The 18,508-nt window shown below is 40.6% G+C and overlaps 1 protein-coding gene across 2 annotated transcripts in view; it reads left to right on the forward strand.

Moving 5' to 3' along the window:
* The first annotated feature begins 642 nt into the window (after positions 1-642).
* The window catches only part of exoc3l2b (exocyst complex component 3-like 2b), a 46,197-nt gene continuing 28,331 nt past the window's right edge, over positions 643-18,508 (forward strand). Inside the window, exon 1 of one of the 2 annotated variants that reach the window (XM_060943921.1) lies at positions 643-778. The gene's annotated coding sequence lies outside the window, so the exon portion shown is untranslated. Of the gene's footprint in view, positions 779-15,663; positions 15,798-18,508 lie in introns of those variants that run through there. The other variant, XM_060943920.1, reaches the window with a different exon arrangement.

Here is an 18,508-nt window from a genome sequence, read left to right on the forward strand (position 1 = left end):
TCTGTGGATCGAATGTACCGATGTGTCTTACTGTGGAAAAACAAACAAAAGACCTCCTGTAAAGAAAGCGCAGGTGCACCCAGTGACCCCGGCAATCATGCTGTAGGCCAGTGGCTCGTGTCAGGCCTATGTTGCCAGTGGGACAGTGGGAAAGCACCTTCAGACACAGGAGGCTTGTTTTGGGGACAAGCGTCAACAAACACATGGGCAGACAAAAGGGGTCTGAAACAGGCCAGAGGACTCCGAAACAATCTCCAGCTTTGGTTCCATTCAACTCTACTTCCCTCCAGTGTATTACATTTAGGTTGGTACGTAATCTTTAATGCAAACTTTCCTTATCCATCAACCACTGGTGAGAGACAATAAATAAACAAAATGAGAAAAATATGTGGCATTGTAAAAAGGGCAACCATTTGATGCATTTTTCCCTGTATTCCCAGACTAATCAGTATTATCAGAGTGCCTATACTGTCAGCACCCTGGGGAAGGGGGGGGGGGGGGGGGGGGGGACTTGTTGGTTGGTAAGAAGGAAAGGGGATGGCCGGCTTCCTGAGGAAAAAGCATCAGCTTTGCGCTGCAAAACAGCTCAGGAAGTGACCACAGCCACCCCCAGGCTCCTGTGCCTAAGATTGGGACAGACATGCTCATATAGTTCGTCACTCTGGTATTAACCACCACATACACTATACTGATCTACACTCAGATAGACTCCTACGAGGATCCAGAATGTTGCAGCTTTGAGACTATCAGACACCAACCACTCTACCCATTGATTAAGGTAAGAGCGAAATGTTGGGGACTTTCTGCTATTACTGTGCTGTCACTGGCTTTCACAACTGACAATGCGAACCCTGCTGAATGAGAGTTTTCTTAGTTAGTCTGTTGGTAAAATAGAATAGTGTGTTGTTTTCAGGCACCAAGACATCAACGACTAACACATGTCAGGAAGACTGTCTATCACACTGATGTCCATGTACACAAATAACTCCTATTTTATCTGAAACACTGTCTGGACCATGGTGAGCATTTAATGCTAGTTGATTTAGCTGTGCTTTTTGATGTAAAAGATGACTTGTAAGGTCTGAACACTTGGCCTGCATCTACTGAGTCAACTTTCCTTATGATTGGGTGAGTCATAACAGTCCATTTGGAGCTGTGTAATCTCCACTTGTTTACACAAGCATGCTGATGATGATGATGATGATGACGATGATGATGATGCATAGACCATAACAGTCATAACGGTCCATTTGGAGCTGTGTAATCTCCACTTGTTTACACGAGCATGCTGCTGCTGATGATGATGATGATGATGATGCATAGACCATAACATGACCAAAATGGTTGTTATGAAAGACATGCACATATGCAGAAATATCATACCCATAGATACACATCATACTTTCAGATATTAGAGTTAGATTCTTTTCATAAATTACCTTTATATAGTCAAGGGTAGTAATAAACAAGATGTATCTGAATTACTGTATATAACAGTTATAAAAACTGACTACAAACCTCTTTGTTCATAATCAGAGGACAATATTGGAAAATAAAATCAAACAAAGTTAAAATTTCTTTGGTTGTCTGTTAAAATTCTATGTAGAGCCCTACAAGAGAGTGCTTAAAACAGTAAGATACATGAAAATCCATGATATTAGATTACCGTTACTGTTTTATGGAATGCTTGATTGTGGAAGGTCAATGAATTACAGTATACTAACTGTGCATAAAAAATAGTGTTCCTACTATGACCGAGATGAAGGCTCATAATACTGCAGTACTTTTAGTTGAAACCTGTTAGCTTGCAGTGTTGTTCTAATGAAAGGAGTGCCATTTTTTCTGTAATCATCAGGGGTAAGTTTCCCAAATGCCTCTTAACACTAAGAGCAGCTTAACTAGGAGAGAGAGTGTTCATTGTGCTGCTTGCTCTACCATTTAACGATGATCTTTGTGCTACGATGCTTTTGGGAAACTCGGCACAGTATTTGAAATAACATGCCTATAATGCATTTAAAAGGAAAGATGAGATTGTCATCAGTGCATGTAAAGAAGCATTTTATTTGCCTTGTTCTTGTGGACATTCATTAAAATACAGAAAGATTATTTTATACAGGAGTATATTGAAACCAAATGAACCAGTTAGATCAATAGTAGCGTGTGGGGGGGAGGATTAGATCACATCCATCCATCCATTATCTGTAGCCGCTTATCCTGTCCTACAGGGTCGCAGGCAAGCTGGAGCCTATTAGATCACACTTCTTAAATCTCATCTCATCTCATTATCTCTAGCCGCTTTATCCTGTTCTACAGGGTCGCAGGCAAGCTGGGGCCTATTAGATCACACTTCTTAAATATTTAATATAATAATCTAAGTTGTAAGATTACATTTAAGTCATTCCATGAAATCAAGTCTTATATGAGCTGGCCGACAAGGCTCATAGTGTCGAGTCGGCTATAAGCCACGTACGACAAGATTGAGTGGAATAACTGTTTTAATCTATCCACATTCACTGGATTTTAAGAACCAGAGCATTTTTATTTTTTACAAATTCGATAAATAAAAACTTTATACAAACTGTCCGACAAAATCGTTTCCGCTTAGCGGATACATCACAAATTGCATACATACGAAGTAAAATATTCAAATTTTATTTTTCTTTGAGCTTTTGAACCAGTCTGAAAAAATTAAACAAATTTTAATGCTTAAAGATGAAGAATGTAAATAAACCTGAGAAATGACAGTAGCAATTTGTGGAAAATGCTATAATAATAATAATTCTTGAAAAATAAAAAAAGATATGTTCTTACCATCAAATACTTTTATTCCATATTTTATTGCTTTTTTAAAACATTTGAGGGGGTTTGTTTTCAAGTAGAGTTTTTATTTCATCCTTGATTAGGTTCAGCAAAACACTCTGCCATTTTTTTTCTCTACTCACGGTATATGAGCTGATATCTTAGTGGTAGAGTAGCCAATCAGAGCACACGATTGCTCATATCCGGTGAATGTGGATAGAAGAATACTGATTTTATCTCTAATCATATAATTAGTTATCAGTTCATAACTATAGTTCTTTAGTCATTTAAAACTTAATCTGCTGTGAGGCGGATAGTTCAGGAAACTCTGTCACAGGGAGAGGTGATAGTGGAGATGGCCTGAAACTGATATATTTATAGCGATACAATAACATTGATTTAACTACCAAAAGACTGTGTTGAAATAATACAAAAATGAAAGATATACCACTAAGCAAAATCACTGCCAACTTCAAGTGCATAATGTAAATTGTGGGGAAGCAGAGGGATGTGTAATAATATCCCCTTCCTCAACACCACAAATTTAGTTCTTATTGAGTGACAATTTCCGCTACAACTTTTAAAAATTAGCTATAACCTGCACCCCTGAGTGCAAAAGGGTAACTTTATCACGTCAAACCAGAACTCATCCTTCCAGTTATGACAGATGCCCTTAGTGGATCCAACAGCACCTGGGTGCTACCAGCTCTAGTCAGCATGAAGGATAATAAAGGATAACCCCTTTATTCCTGCACTGCTGGTCATCACTTTAGGCTGAGCAAGCAGGGTAGCGGAAGACTACTCCATCAGGCCTTGTGCTCTCAGGGCACTTAATATTGCCCTTATTTCAGCATGGGGCGATGGCACAACTACAGGGCATTTCCTTTGGCTCAAAGAAAGGATTTTAATGGGCTGTGATTGAAGCATCCCCTGCTGTCTGCTACACGGGGTAGTTTCACAATTACATCATCAAATGGGGACATGGATTAATTTCCACAGATTTGAAAGCTAGAGAACAGTAAATGTTATTGTATGGTTCATGTTAATCAGGACACAGAACTGTATGACATAAAGACCTTGGAATGTCTGCTGTCTGATTTTTCTGCCAACATTAGCTGATGTTATGAATGTGCTATTTACATGCTAATGAATGCATGTGAACAGTAAAATATTGCTTAAAGGTACTGACATAAAGAAACCTACTTTAATCTTATTGAGGATCAAAACTTTTCTTATGTCTTAAAATCGTAAAATTGTCAGATATACAGTACTGTGCAAAAGTCTTAGGCCCTCTATGTTTCTTTCATACAAACTTTGTTATAGATTTCTATTTTATGACTTTTGCATTAGGGCAGCACAGTGGTGTAGTGGTTAGCACTGTCTCCTCACAGCAAGAAGGTTCTGGGTTCAAGCCCGGTGGCCAACTAGGGTCTTTCTGTGTGGAGTTTGCATGTTCTTCCCGTGTCTGTGTGGGTTTCCTCCAGGTGCTCCGGTTTCCCCCACAGTCCAAAGACATGCAGGTTAGGCTAACTGGTGACTCTAAATTGAGCGTAGGTGTGAATGTGAGTGTGAATGGTTGTCTATGTGTCAGCCCTGCCATGACCTGGCGACTTGTCCAGGGTGTACCCCGCCTTTCACCCGTAGTCAGCTGGGATAGGCTCCAGCTTGCCTGCGACCCTGTAGAACAGGATAAAGTGGCTACAGATAATGAGATGAGATGAGATGAGATGAGGAAAATATATTTGTATCTGAGCAGCATATTACATAAGAGCCCACTTTTCAGATTTAAAAAGAAAACATAATGAAGGCTACTGGGTTTTGGTGCAAAATTAAGAAGCGAGCATGACAAAGTGTCCAGAAGAACTGTGGCTGGTTCTGTAAGATGCTCAGTATAACCTACAGCTCATTTCCTTATAAAACTGCACTCATTGTACCTGAGACTACTTTTTTTTAAAGCAAAGGGTCATCTCACATCAAATATTGATTTTGTTTAATTTATTATGGCTTACCGCTGTTTATAGTATTTTTTAAAATGTTGAAACATTTCATTTCAGTAGTTTTCCAGCCTTTTGCACAGTACTGTGTGTGTGTGTATACGTGTGTATATATATATATATATATATATATATATATATATATATCCATCTATTATCTGTAGCCGCTTATCCTGTCCAACAGGCAAGCTGGAGCCTATCCCAGCTGACTATGGGCGAGAGGCGGGGTACACCCTAAACAAGTCGCCAGGTCATCACAGGGCCGACACATAGACACAGACAACCATTCACACTCACATTCACACCTACGGTCAATTTAGAGTCACCAGTTAACCTAACCTGCATGTCTTTGGACTGTGGGGGAAACCGGAGCACCTGGAGGAAACCCACGTGGACACGGGGAGAACATGCAAACTCCACACAGAAAGGCCCTTGCCGGCCACGGGGCTCGAACCCAGGACCTTCTTGCTGTGAGGCGACAGCGCTAACCACTATATCTATCTATCTATCTATCTATCTATCTATATATATATATATATATATATATATATATATATATATATATATACACACACACACAGAAATAATGTGAGGGAAATGGAACACTCTCATAGGATTGCCATAGAAAGACTAAAACTGTAAAAGAATAAGACCAGATAACAGCCAGCATACACATAGAAGAAGTAAATCCTCCGCTTCTCTCCCCAATTCACTCCGCTACCACATTCACACTGCGCAAAGTAGGATTCCTGTGTGCCGGAGTTAACTACTCTGCCCGGGCAGGAAGGCCCGCCTACAGCCAGTTGATTGACAGCTTGGCCAGTCAAATAAACAAAATAAAAAACAATAGTGAAAAAGAAAAAGCAATAAAAGCAATCGGGAATAGCAAAAGCAATAAAGAAAAGCGTTTATTTTCTTATTCTTTTATTTTTATTTTTTTATTTCTGCATTTATTTTCCTATTATTTTATGTTTGTTTTTATTTATTTTCTTCTTCTTTTATTTTTTACTCATTTTCTTATTCTTTTTCAACATTTATGTTTTATTCTTTTCATGGCACTCCTGTGACTCCATACATATAATATCTTCCATTTTTATTTGAATTATTATCTTGTATTGTTTCTGTTAAAAACACTGAGCTTCAGGGAATACTGTTTCTAGTAAATTACACTTACATGTACACAAACACTGGGGGCAGGGTTATAAAATAAATAGATCATTATACAGTAAAACTGTGGTCATGTACCCCGTAGCACTTTCATTCTCTTTTCACTTTACCTTATATATGTTTTATTCTAACAGTCCAGATACTAAACTCTCTGGTCTGGAACCTGTCCCTAATGTTTTACCCAAGACAGGCCTGCTGCCTCGGTGATTAAATTCCTTAGATGTAAATCAACTACTATCTAAACACCCTGAGAGTGTGGACAAATCTCAAATTCCGAAATAAATCAGCATAAACAAACAGAAATCTAGCTGTGTAAATCTCACACACCAGCACGCTGTCCTTTTCAGCAAAGTGCTGGAAAATATTTTGAGGCAACGCCAAGGTGACCTTCACTTCCAGCAACAGGGAAAGGACGCAAGGACCCTGAGTGCACATAACAATGAAATGTCTTATTGTTATGCAGTGTTATTTCCTGAAATAATAGCCTCCTCTTCAGGCGTTTGCTGCACAATTCCACATCTTTATCACCCGCTGGTCTTAGATATGGCACCAGTTGCAGTTCTCTGGCGCTCTCTTTTCGCTCCAGGACAAGCAACAGGAACACGAATGTGATGCCCTCGTTCTGTTTCCACACTGACAGAGGCAGTTTAAGGTCTGTAACTCATTATCAAGTATGAGACATAGGACAAAGGAGCTGCTGTTTATCATGTGCTCTCACTCCGAGTTGGTAAAATTTAAATGGAAATAACCATTTTAGGAGATCTTGTGACTCTTCATACATGATTGCATGGATTAAAAAAAAAAAATTACTATTTAAGGCACATGGCATATGGCAGAGACATCATTTCACAACCAGGAAATATGAACACATGCAGGTTTTCCTTGTGTGAGATCAGCAAACACTAGTTAATCAGTACATAAACACATAATCTCCATTTTCCCTTTAGAGAAAAGTTAAAGATCAATTTGAGGCCCAACGCAAGTTAACACCTATACCGTCCAGGCACAAATGAACTCTGTAAAGGTTACATTAATATCATAAGTGTTTAATACTGTTGATTTTGCCCTGTACAAATGAGTTAAGCTGTTTTTCCTCTGAAAAAAAAGTGACCTCTGTCTGCTATTAGATCAGAGAAGGCAGCCATTTGGGTCCATCCATTGTTTATAAATCCATAGCTGAGCTTTACTCAAGTGTTTACTCTATCACAAAAGGAAAAGTCATTTTCCTCATACTCATATTGGCTGCCATGTTTCTAGGGGAAGCGACTGTTTGGAGAAACACACATACTCCTCCACTGTGGTCACAAAACAATGTCATTTTTTAGGCTGATGTGATTGAAATGTAGCTGTTGTGACGCACTGCACAATAATCTCTATTGTGTTTCGTGACCAGTTGATGCACAGTCTGACTTCCTACGGGCCCATGTCCAGACTGACTGTCACATGGCAAAAAAAAACACCAATACCGTAAACACTGAAAAACGGTAATAGGTGTGAGGAGTCACAGATTCCAGTGACTTACAGTCACACTAAGTGCTTTGCTGCAGAAAATGCATGCTGGGGTGGTTCAATCTGTATCAACATGATCCCTTTCTGGTTTGCTGGGATCAAGACAAATGACAGATATCAAATGTTCCCAATATGCAACATGGCTTCAAGAGCTGAGAGCAGAACGATTTTATGATCCACTGCAGTTTTGAGATGGGATTAAATAAATGTGAACAACCACAGAATAAACAATAACTAAATTAAATCTGCCGTGAAACCTTATATTAGAGTGAGTTCAGGTATACTGAGATACCAGGAAAATCGGGACACTTTAACTTAGCAGGACTTACTTTCTGGTATGATAGTCAAACTTTATGTTACTAAGCCCTTGCTGTGGAACTGCTTGATCAAAATAACATGATTATTGATAGAACAAACAAGACGAACATCAGATAAAGGGGTGTGGTCAGCATCAAACAGGAAGTTGACCCCAGAAAATGCTGAGGAAAAGGTCATGATGTGGTGTTTTTCTAATGTAATTTTTAATTAATTTGTTTGTTCTGAATTTTAGAAAAGGTTGGTTATGAATTTGGAAAGTACTGAAGATTTTTAAACCGGCCAACACCGTGGTGCAGTCCTGTATTTTAACCCTGTCACCTCACAGCAAGCAGGTTTTGGGTTTCAACCTGCTGATTAGCTGGGGCATTTCTGTGTGGAGGTTGTATGTTCTCCTCGTGCATGTACGGGTTTCCTCCCATAGTCTAAAGACATGCAGTCAACCAGCTACTCTAAAGTGCCCATAGGTGTGAATGTGAGTGTGAATGGCTGTCTGTCTGTGTTAGCCTAATAAACTAGCAACCTCTCGCCCAACGTCAAATGGGATTCGCTCCAGTTCACCTACGACCCACGGTGGATATAGAAAATGAATGAATGAATGAATGAATGAAAATACTGAAGATTTTCTAAACCCCTGTTGTTGTTCCTGGAAGAAATTAATTATAGAATGTCACAAAGGCCACCGTTTTAATATCCTGAATTTGGTCAGCTGCATTCATACAACATTTTAATATGCTGATGTTTAGATTAGATTAGATTAGATTAGATTAGATTAGATTAGATTAGATTAGATTAGATAGAACTTTATTGATCCCAGGTTCCCTCAGGGAAATTAAGATTCCAGCAGCATCATTACAGGATAAACAGAGAATAGAAAATAGAGAAAAAACTTATAGATAAATTTAAATTAAGTATTTACATATACAAATATAAAAATAATTAAAGCCGCAAGCGGCCTTGACGGGCCCTCGCGCCAGCGGCCAAGGGGGGCGGGGGCATGCGTCCCCGCGAAATACCTTCCACAGCTTCTTCGGCAAGAGACATTACTCCCACAATGGCGACAAAGCACAGAATTGGACACATGGCAACAATAGGGTCTCGCACTGTACAGTGCTCGGGGCCTAATAATAATAATAATAATAATAGTCCTTCAAAAACAATAGGGTCTCGCACTGCATGGTGCTCGGGCCCTAATAATAATAACTAGAAACTATATGCCAAGCAGGCACCTTAATGCGAGAGGCAAAAATCACAGCACGTTAGGGGGCGCTATAGAGGCCCTGAGGCCTGCCTGGATCTGGGCTTCTGGTTCTCAGTAGCGGTGGCAGTCTAAGAAAAAGGGGCAAAATTTCGAGCGTTGTCGACCATGGCAAGCGCCCCAATAAGGGTCTTGTAAAGAGTTTGCTTGCCAAGTTTGACAAATCAGAAGCTGCAATATCATTTTTGCCATAACCAGCACCCCCAGGGGCGAAAGTGCACAAAATTTGGTGTATATGTCAGGTGAGCTATGAAGAGTTAGCGTATGAAGTTTGATGACAATTGAGTAAATAGAAGATGAGATATAGATTTTTGAAGAATACATTTTTTGGTTTTTCCCATGTCAGTAGGTGGCGCTATGCTGTACATGAGCGATTATGAGATGGAAAAATAAGTGTCTACAACAGCAACGTACTATCACAAGGTAGTGGTGTGAAGGAAAAGCATTATGGAATTATTTACCAAAAACCCGTTTTGGAGAAATTGCGTCGGCCAAAAACAGCGCCCCCCATGGACGAAAATTCCCAAAATGTGGTATACATGACATGGGAGGTAGTAAGAGGGTGGCCGTGAAGTTTGACCAAATTTGAGGAAAGATTGGATTTTTTGCCCAAAAATAGCGCCCCCAGTGGCGAAATATCACAGAAATTGGGTAACATGTCAGAAGCCCAATGAGTGATTTGCGTGTGAAGTATGAGCAGTTTTGAGCAATTGGAAGATTTGTTATGAATTTTTAAGCATGTAAAATTTTGAAGTGAAAATTGATTGACGTATAACTTCTGAACGGTTTATCCTACGTGAAACGTATTTAGTAATTTTGGCAGCCATGTCTGTAGATGATGTGTATCAATTTTGGTGACATTCCTATGAACGGTCTAGGAGGAGTTGCGCCGACTTCGTGGCCATGCATTTCGCACAAAAGTGAAATTACCTCACTTCCTGTTGGGCGTGGCTAATGCATTGGCATTACATTTTTGCCCGGCTTAGTGAGATACATATGCGTACCAAATGGCATGCCACTACTACAAACTATATGGCAACCAGGCACCTTAATGCGGGAGGCCAAAATCACAACGACTTAGGGGGCGCTATAGAGGCCCTGAGCCCCGGCCAAGTTTGGGCTTTTGGTTCTGAGTAGCGGTGGCAATTCTCGGAACTGGCGCCAAATTTCGTGCGTTTTCGCCCATGGCAAGCGCCCTGAAAATGGCCCAACAGCGGAGAAAAATAAAGAAGAAGAAGAAGAAGAAGAGAGAATAGTGAACTCTTACAAGAGCAATAGGGCCCGAGCCCAGAAGAAGAAGAAGAAGAAGAAGAATAGTGAACTCTTACAAGAGCAATAGGGCCTTCGCCCATTCGGGCTCGGGCCCTAATAAGATATGGGGAAGAGAGGAGGGGGAGAAAGGGGGTGCAGCAGAAGAGATATTGCACTTTATATTGTACATTATATTGTGCATTGTCCAGTATTGCTTATTGTTAGGCTAGGCTACTGCTCCTTCCCGTCCTCTGTCCTCCTGTTACCCCTCCTCCCCCCCAGAGAGGAGTTGTACAGTCTGATGGCATGAGGGACAAAGGAGTTTTTAAAGGACCCATGGCATGGTGGTTTGTTGATGCTTTAAACGGGCTCGTGGAGGTTTCCGGATGTTATATCCGCAGCCTTTCTCGAAATGAACCCTCGGCATGTAGATATAGCCTCCTGGGAGAAAGCCCCATTTCAGCCCTTTTCCCAGTGCGTCATTTTGCTAATGAGAAGCATGCAGGCGGGGAAGGGTAGAGGGTGGGGGCAGGCCATGGGGGGAGGGGCTTGACCAAGCTGCGGGCATGCTACCTGTGTGTGAACAGTAGCAATGGCAGGTCAAGCAACAGTCCAAGCTTTCGCTTTTGACCCGGAGTCCGACCCCAAAGCAGAAGTGCAAGCAGTTGAACAAACTGTAAATCACCGACTTCAGCAGGAGTACCTTCAGTGCAGAGTACCTGGCTAACTGCAGGAAGCGGTTAGCTGCACAGCTAATGTAGCCATTGCAAGGCTAACGCACCGATTTTAAAACACGGCAAAACGACTTAACAGTTATACACTTACTTGTTTGGTGTTTGTGGCTGATGCGGCAGGGATGCTTGGTACGGACCCAGGCTTCAGTGACAATTGATGTGCAAAACCTGCCCTGTACTGTCCCAAGTTGTGGAAACATTCATCAGGAAAATGCTTCCGACAAACATACACCGTCTTAGGTAGACTCAATGGCGTATTATTGGAATAAATAAAATTAAGCCACTGCGTCTTCAGGGGCTCTCCCGTCGGCAGTAAAAACAGACTCCTTTCTGTGTTGTCACATCCATGTACAGCGCAATTTCCATGTTTCGCTCGCTTAGGTGGTGCCATGTTGTTGTGTCCTCTATGGTCTCCTCACTACAAAATTGAAGTGACGTATCTATGGTGGCAACTTTTGAGCTGGGCGGGCAATCCATACAGTGGGTGGGAATCCAGAGGGGGGGCGTGGGGATCATCTCCCTTGCTGATGTAGTAAAGGGAAGAGCCTATCAACGCGTCATTTTGACGCGCCATTCTCAAATGTTGACAAAGGGTGGGCATAGTTTGGTTTACACATTATGAAATTTCTAGCCACTGGGGTGACTTAAGAAGGTCAGAGGAACTCATTTTAACATTAAAAAACCTCAGAAAGTGAAAATTTCATGCCATGGGACCTTTAAGTCTGTTCATCCTGCACTTGGGAAGGAGCATTCTGTCACTGAACAGGCTCCTCTGGTTGCTGATGACGGTGTGCAGAGGGTGACTGGCATTGTCCATGATGTTCAATAGTTTGTCCATAAACCTCTTCTCTGCCACCGTCACCAGAGAGTCCAGCTTCATGCCAACCACAGAGCCGGCCCGCTTGATCAGTTTGTCCAGCCTGGATGTGTCCTTCTTGGATGTGCTGCCCCCCCAGCACACCACGGTGTAAAACAGGACACTGGTGACCACAGACTGATAGAACATCCACAGGAGTTTCCTGCAGATGTTAAAGGACAAGCAGCCTCCTAAGGAAGTATAGCCTACTCTGTCCCTTCCTGTATAAGTGATTGGTGTTGCAAGTCCAGTCCAGCTTGCTGTCCAGCCACAGCCCGAGGTACTTGTAGGAATCCACAGCCTCCACCTCGACTCCCTCGATCAGAACTAGTCGTGACCTTGGTCTGGACCTCCCAAAGTCAATGACCAGCTCCTTGGTCTTCGAGGTGTTGAGCTGCAGATGGTTCCTGTTGCACCACACAGCAAAGTCCCTCACCAGGCTCCTATACTCCTCCTCTCTGTCGTCACTGATACACCCAACGATGGCTGTGTCATCGGCAAACTTCTGAATGTGACACAGCTCCGAGCTGTAGCAGAAGTCCGCGGTGTACAGGGTGAAGGGAAGAGGGGCCAGCACCGTGCCTTGGGGTGCTCCAGTGCTGCTAATCACAGTGTCAGACATGATGTCCTTCAGCCTGACATACTGCGGCCTGTCAGTGAGGTAGCTGGAGATCCAGGTGACCAGGCAGGGGTCCACTCGCATCCTGTTCAGTTTGTCCTGAAGCAAAAGGGGCTGGATGGTGTTGAAAGCACTTGAGAAGTCCAAGAAGAGGATCCTCACTGTGCCATTTCCCTTATCTAGATGTAAGTGGGCTTGGTGTAGCAGGCAGAGGATGGCATGTTGTACCTGGGGTTTGAGGAGGCTGAGGAAGAGCCGCTCCAACATCTTCATCAGATGTGAAGTGAGTGCCACCGGTCGGAAATCATTCAGCTCGCTGGGTCGATTCTTTTTGGGAACTGGAACGATACATGATGTCTTCCAGAGGGAAATTGGAGAAGATTTTATTCCAATCTTGTTATTGAAATGTGATTTGATGCCATGCATAAGTAGTCTACAAATAAATAATGTTTTAAATCTATTATTACCTCTACCAACTTTGTTGGATGAGGTTATATTTTCACCTCCATTTGTTTGAAGAAGAACAACAACAACTTTATTCATCACATGCTTGTGAAATTCCTCTCTGCATTTAACCCATCTGAAGCAGTGAACACACACATACCCAGAGCAGTGGGCAGCCATGCTAACAGCACCCAGGGAGTAGTTGGGAGTTAGGTGCCTTGCTCCTTGCTCGAGGGCAGCTCAGCCCAAGGCCGTCCCATATTTACCTAACCGCATGTCTTTGAACTGTGGGGGAAACCAGAGCGCCCAGAGGAAACCCACGCAGACACGGGGAGAACATGCAAACTCCATACAGAAAGGCCCCGCTGGCCACTGGGCTCAAACCCAGAACCTTCTTGCTGTGAGGTGACCGTGCTAACCACTACACCACCGTGCCGCCCACACAGCATGGCACGGCACGGTTTGTTTGTCTGTTCCCAAAGTAACTCAGAAAGTAGTGAAAGAATTTTGATTAAATTTTGAGGAAAGGTGAGTAATGGGCCAAGGAACAATTGGTCAGATTTTGATGCAAATTCGGATATGTATGTGGATCCAGGATCCAGATATGTACGCGTATCCAGGATTTGTTTGTCTGTTCCCAATGTAATTCCAAATTTAGTGAATGGATTTTGATTAAATTTGGAGGGAAAGTGGGCCATTGGCCACGGAACAATTGATTAGATTTTGATGCAAATATGAATATGTATCTGGATCCTGGATTTATGTAACTCAAAAAGTAGTGAACGGATTTCAGTGAAATTTGTTGCACAGCTTTAGTATTAACCTAGGTTCAAGTGATTTGATTTTGATGTTGATAATGTGGCTTGGCAGAGATATGCGCTCTACCGAGTGCCCTTCTGGTTAAGTATGAAACTAAAGACCTAATCCAATAAAGATCTGTCCAAAAAAGGCCAAACACATCATTAAAATGGTCTTAATTCAAAAGGGTAAGCCACACTACTTTACAGTATGATATACAATTTTTCTTGTCTTTGTTTCAATAATGGAAAGAAGGTTTAGACATTGTGGAAATAAAAAACTGTTTACAATACATCTGAATTCACCCTATATAAGACTTTAAATATAGCTGTAGAAGTACAGCAACACTAGTTTGCAGAGGTGGACAGTAATGAAGTACGTTTACTTGAGTACTGTACTTAAGTACACTTTTTGAGTATCTGTACTTTTACTTGAGTATTTTTTTTTTGTAAATTTATGACTTTAACTTCACTACATTTGAAAGGCAAATATGGTACTTTTCACTCCACTACATTTCTATCAAGGCCGTTGTTACTATGAAGCAGCTTTAAAAGTGGATGTTTTTTTCTTTTCTTTTCTAAAACGTGATTGGTTTTTTCACAGTTGACACTGAGACAGCCAATCACTAATCTCTAGAATCACGTCATGTCCAAAGACTGTATAAAATCAAGTTCAATGATTTCTCAGCAGCATTATTTAACACGATCAGTTGATGGCAGAATGGAAGGAGGCGGTTCTTCTGGAGAATGCGCACACTCATGGCCCATGAACCCATGTTTCAGTTTTCTGAAAGGATTAAAGATTGGTTTTGTTTTAAATGTTTGCTTTGTTTGCCGAAAACGAACCACATCACGGCCTACAAAAACTCGCCATCCAACCTGCAGAAGCATATTGAGGGATATAAACGTTTTATTCCAAAAGAAAGTCTGCAACGAAGTTGTCTGTGCTTTTAGAGCTAGCGACAATGTTGGAATAGCTATGCAGACTGGTTAGTCAAATTACTTTCTGTGGATTTGCCCACCAAGTTGCCGTAGCCTTGTCCACGGCTAACGTTAACACATAGCTAGTTAACTTGGACACTCTTAGTTAGCATGTAAAAACGGAGTTACGCTAACATGAATAACGTTAACTTATCTGAAGTCCTTACAGAAATGTGTTTTATCATAATCTTGCCAAATAAACAATGTAGAAATCTTTCTTTTCTAGTAGCGTTAGCTACCCAATATGATTTCGAGTTTGAAAAGAGTTTGCTAGCATGTCAGGTGGAGTTTCACTGACTAGCTAGCTTTAAACCAGCATGATGGCACAGCATGTGTTCATTTTGTGAATTCACATTTCTGTGTTTGGTAACAGCATTAGGTTTTGTAAGCGTGTGGCAATAATACAACAATGCGTTGACAGAAAACGTACCTTTAATACTTAAGTATTTTTAAAAGCAAGTACTTTAACTTAAATTAAAATTTGACTGGACAACTTTCAGTTGTATCAGAGTAACATTTGACCAGTGGGATCTGTACTTTGACTTAAGTAATGAAGTTGGGTACTTTGTCCACCTCCACTAGTTTGTACCTAAATACAATTGTTTTAATGACAACATGAAGCTGCTCGCCTTGCCAAAGAACCGAAATGTGACTCTATTATGACTCTTTTGTGTTCATGGTGTGAATCGACTCGGGAGAGGAAATGAATTAAACACCAGAATATTCGTCATTCTGACTTTATCCTTCCCTACTTGTCGTTCGTTTACTCTCACAATATTTTTATATATCGATATCTGCGTCCTGAATCAAACAAAACAAAACTCGATATGATTCAGTCGTTTAAAAGAGTCGTTCAAAAGAATCGGATCAGTTGGTGAAGTCCAACCCACCAAAATAAAAGCCAGAGGTTTGACGGAGAAGCTTGGCAGTTGAGGTACGACATGTCCAAAAAAAACCAAAACAAATAAATAAATAAAAATTAAATAAATAAAAAACAAAAAAAACCTTGTATGATACTTGAAGATTGCAGTTTTTTCGTGTTCTTGTTATGGAAAATGAACAGGATGGATTCTGTAAGTATACAGCTCCTATGACTAGTTTTCTATTAAATGAAGCTCATGAGAATCAGCTGTTTTCTGAATCTGTGAGTCAGGGTAGGGAGAATGAAGGATGCATGAGCTTGGGTAGAAAAAAACAAATTAATCATAATATACATCAGTATTATTGCTGTATTATTGAACATAAACTGTCTTTCATTCATGTGGAGCTGTTAGGATGTGTAGAAATATCCAGCCATAAATATTCTTCAGTAGATTGGTAGTATAATGTATTCCAAAACTAGTTTTAAGGTTAATTGATTACAAATTAATTCAATGAATTAAAGAAATTGCCTAAAAAATGACACCGGGATTAGATTGCTCAGCAGTTCTCAAGTACAGCCAAGGTCAGTGTTCCTGCCCTTTAACACAGCAAGTCTCCAGTAAAGCTTGTATTAAGAAGATCTTAACAGTTACACTGAATCAAGACAGACAGAAAGTTTTCCCTTTTAATCTTTCTGACCTAGGTTGGTAGTTTAGTATTTTGATTATTTTTTAAATCAGATTCTTGTGGCAGTTAGCAATAAAAACAAAGAGGAATCTGACCCTAGGTTGGAGATAAAATAGTTCTGGGAATTGAAATTTAAATGAGCTGACCCAGACATTTTCGTTCCCTTGTTCAGGAAAAAAAAAAGAAACATTCTACGGTTTTGCATTTTCTTAATAGCATTTAAACATTGCTCTACTGAGGTTAAAGATTTACTCAATAACCTTGCAATATAATGTGTCATGGAAAATCACATTTATGGCAGGGCATATTCCATGATTGAGAATGTAAGGAAAGTTAAATGATTTCATAGACCTATCTAAGTCAGTTATTCAGTGCATTTGCTAATCAAACTTTGCAGGATTTTTTTTTATTGTAATAGTTGGCAACCACTGCACTAAAACAGTTGTTTTAAAGAAATTAAGGATATGCAAACTTGGTTAGGAACAAGAAGATACATGCTGTTCTAAGTGCTTTCTTACTGAGCCGAACAGGACTCAATTGTGGCACGGTATACGTGATCCAAGTGAATTTTAATATGTTTAATATTAAAATGCACCGAAGAGCCATCACTTGATCTCATTGTGCTGGACATGTGCCTGGTGATATGCTTCTGTGGCTTGGGTACATTTAAACCTTCCCTCAGGGAAAGTCATACAGAGCCGTTCTTGGGATCCTTCCAACATTCTTGGTCCTGTAGTCCAATGCCAGAGCCCTGGTTAGTGCACGTTTTGTGGCACATCTTGAAACCAGACCTTCTCTTTCCCTGCTTAATCCCTCCATATATTTCTCCCCTGCCCCTTTTACTAATATTTCATATTGACTATTCACTGTACTGGTATGATGTTGTTGTTGTCTTAAAAGAAATACAAAAATATTATTAAGTCAATAAATCAGTGGGCTGAATGAGACATCAATACAAAAGCAAAATAATGTCTAAGTAATTAAAAGCAAAGCAGTAATCTAAATGAATATTACTTTTTTTAAAATAAAAGACAGTCCATAAAATTTGCATACACTGAAAGAGAACATGTGTAAAACGATCAGGTGAGCTCCTATCTGAACTAACAATAAGCTGCCAGCCACAAATGAGATATAATGCTATAAAATAATCTGTTAGCAATAAATGTCTGGGTAGTTCCTACTAAAACAATGAGCAGAGCCATCCAAAGGGAACAATCTCAACCAGGGTCAAGCAGGACACTCCAGGAACTCAAGACCTACCAATAAATCAAAATAACGTTTAGATATTAAGTCAGAAAATGCAGCCAAAATGTGAGGTGGTAGAAAAGTGAAGAGATAATTCTTCGTTATTAAACTACAGTAGATAAAAAAACAACAAAAACAATTAGCAACACTTTACAATCCAAAGTAACCGTTGTTATTCATTACATAGCTTTCATTGAAATGGCTTATTTTTAGCCTTTCCTAATATCAGTGGCTTCTTGTTTTCGTGCAGGATGTAATCTGCTACCTGTCCAATACAGGAAATAGACTTAGCCTGGGAAGACGGTCATGTGGCCTTTATATCTCACTCAAAAATCTAACCCGGCATTCCAGAAGGGCTCTGTTATCAAGTTTATAATTAGTCAGACAGGTTGTTGAAGATGACCTGACTCATTTCATTAGAAGTAGGAAGTGAAGTATATGAAGTAAACAGGTACATGTGTAAGATGATGGCCTACTGATAGGAAGGTTGTGAGTTCAAGTCCTAACACTACCTGGCTGCCAATGTTGGGCTCTTGAGCAAGGCCCTTAGATGGCTTTTCGATTTCATGAAATTTAATTCCCTCTGAAATTTGATCATTGTGATCTATGTTTATTTCTGTAATATCTCACAAAATATCAGGCCATTCTGTGGCTGGGAAGTTATTTAATTTGAGGGGGTTCTCGAGAAAATAATGTGCATGAAATCGCGCAGTCAAGCAGACAGAGGAAGTCCGTGTGCGCATGCACAGGTTTACCTTCTTCTTCTTCTTTTGGGTTTTACAGCAGCTGGCATCCACAGTGTTGCATTACTGCCATCTACAGGTTTACCTTTGAGCATGCACTGACAGTTCCATCATTCTGTCGCTAAACGAACAGCTGATCACACCGAGGTGCTCGCTGAGCGCCGATATTTATTAGTTTGGCCCTGCGTTTCCTTTCCTTCGTATACTGTATAACATAACGTCTTTTCTTCCGCTTTCCGTTACTGTAG

The sequence above is a fragment of the Neoarius graeffei genome, chromosome 17 (assembly GCF_027579695.1).
Source record: "Neoarius graeffei isolate fNeoGra1 chromosome 17, fNeoGra1.pri, whole genome shotgun sequence".
Classification (NCBI taxonomy): domain Eukaryota; kingdom Metazoa; phylum Chordata; class Actinopteri; order Siluriformes; family Ariidae; genus Neoarius; species Neoarius graeffei.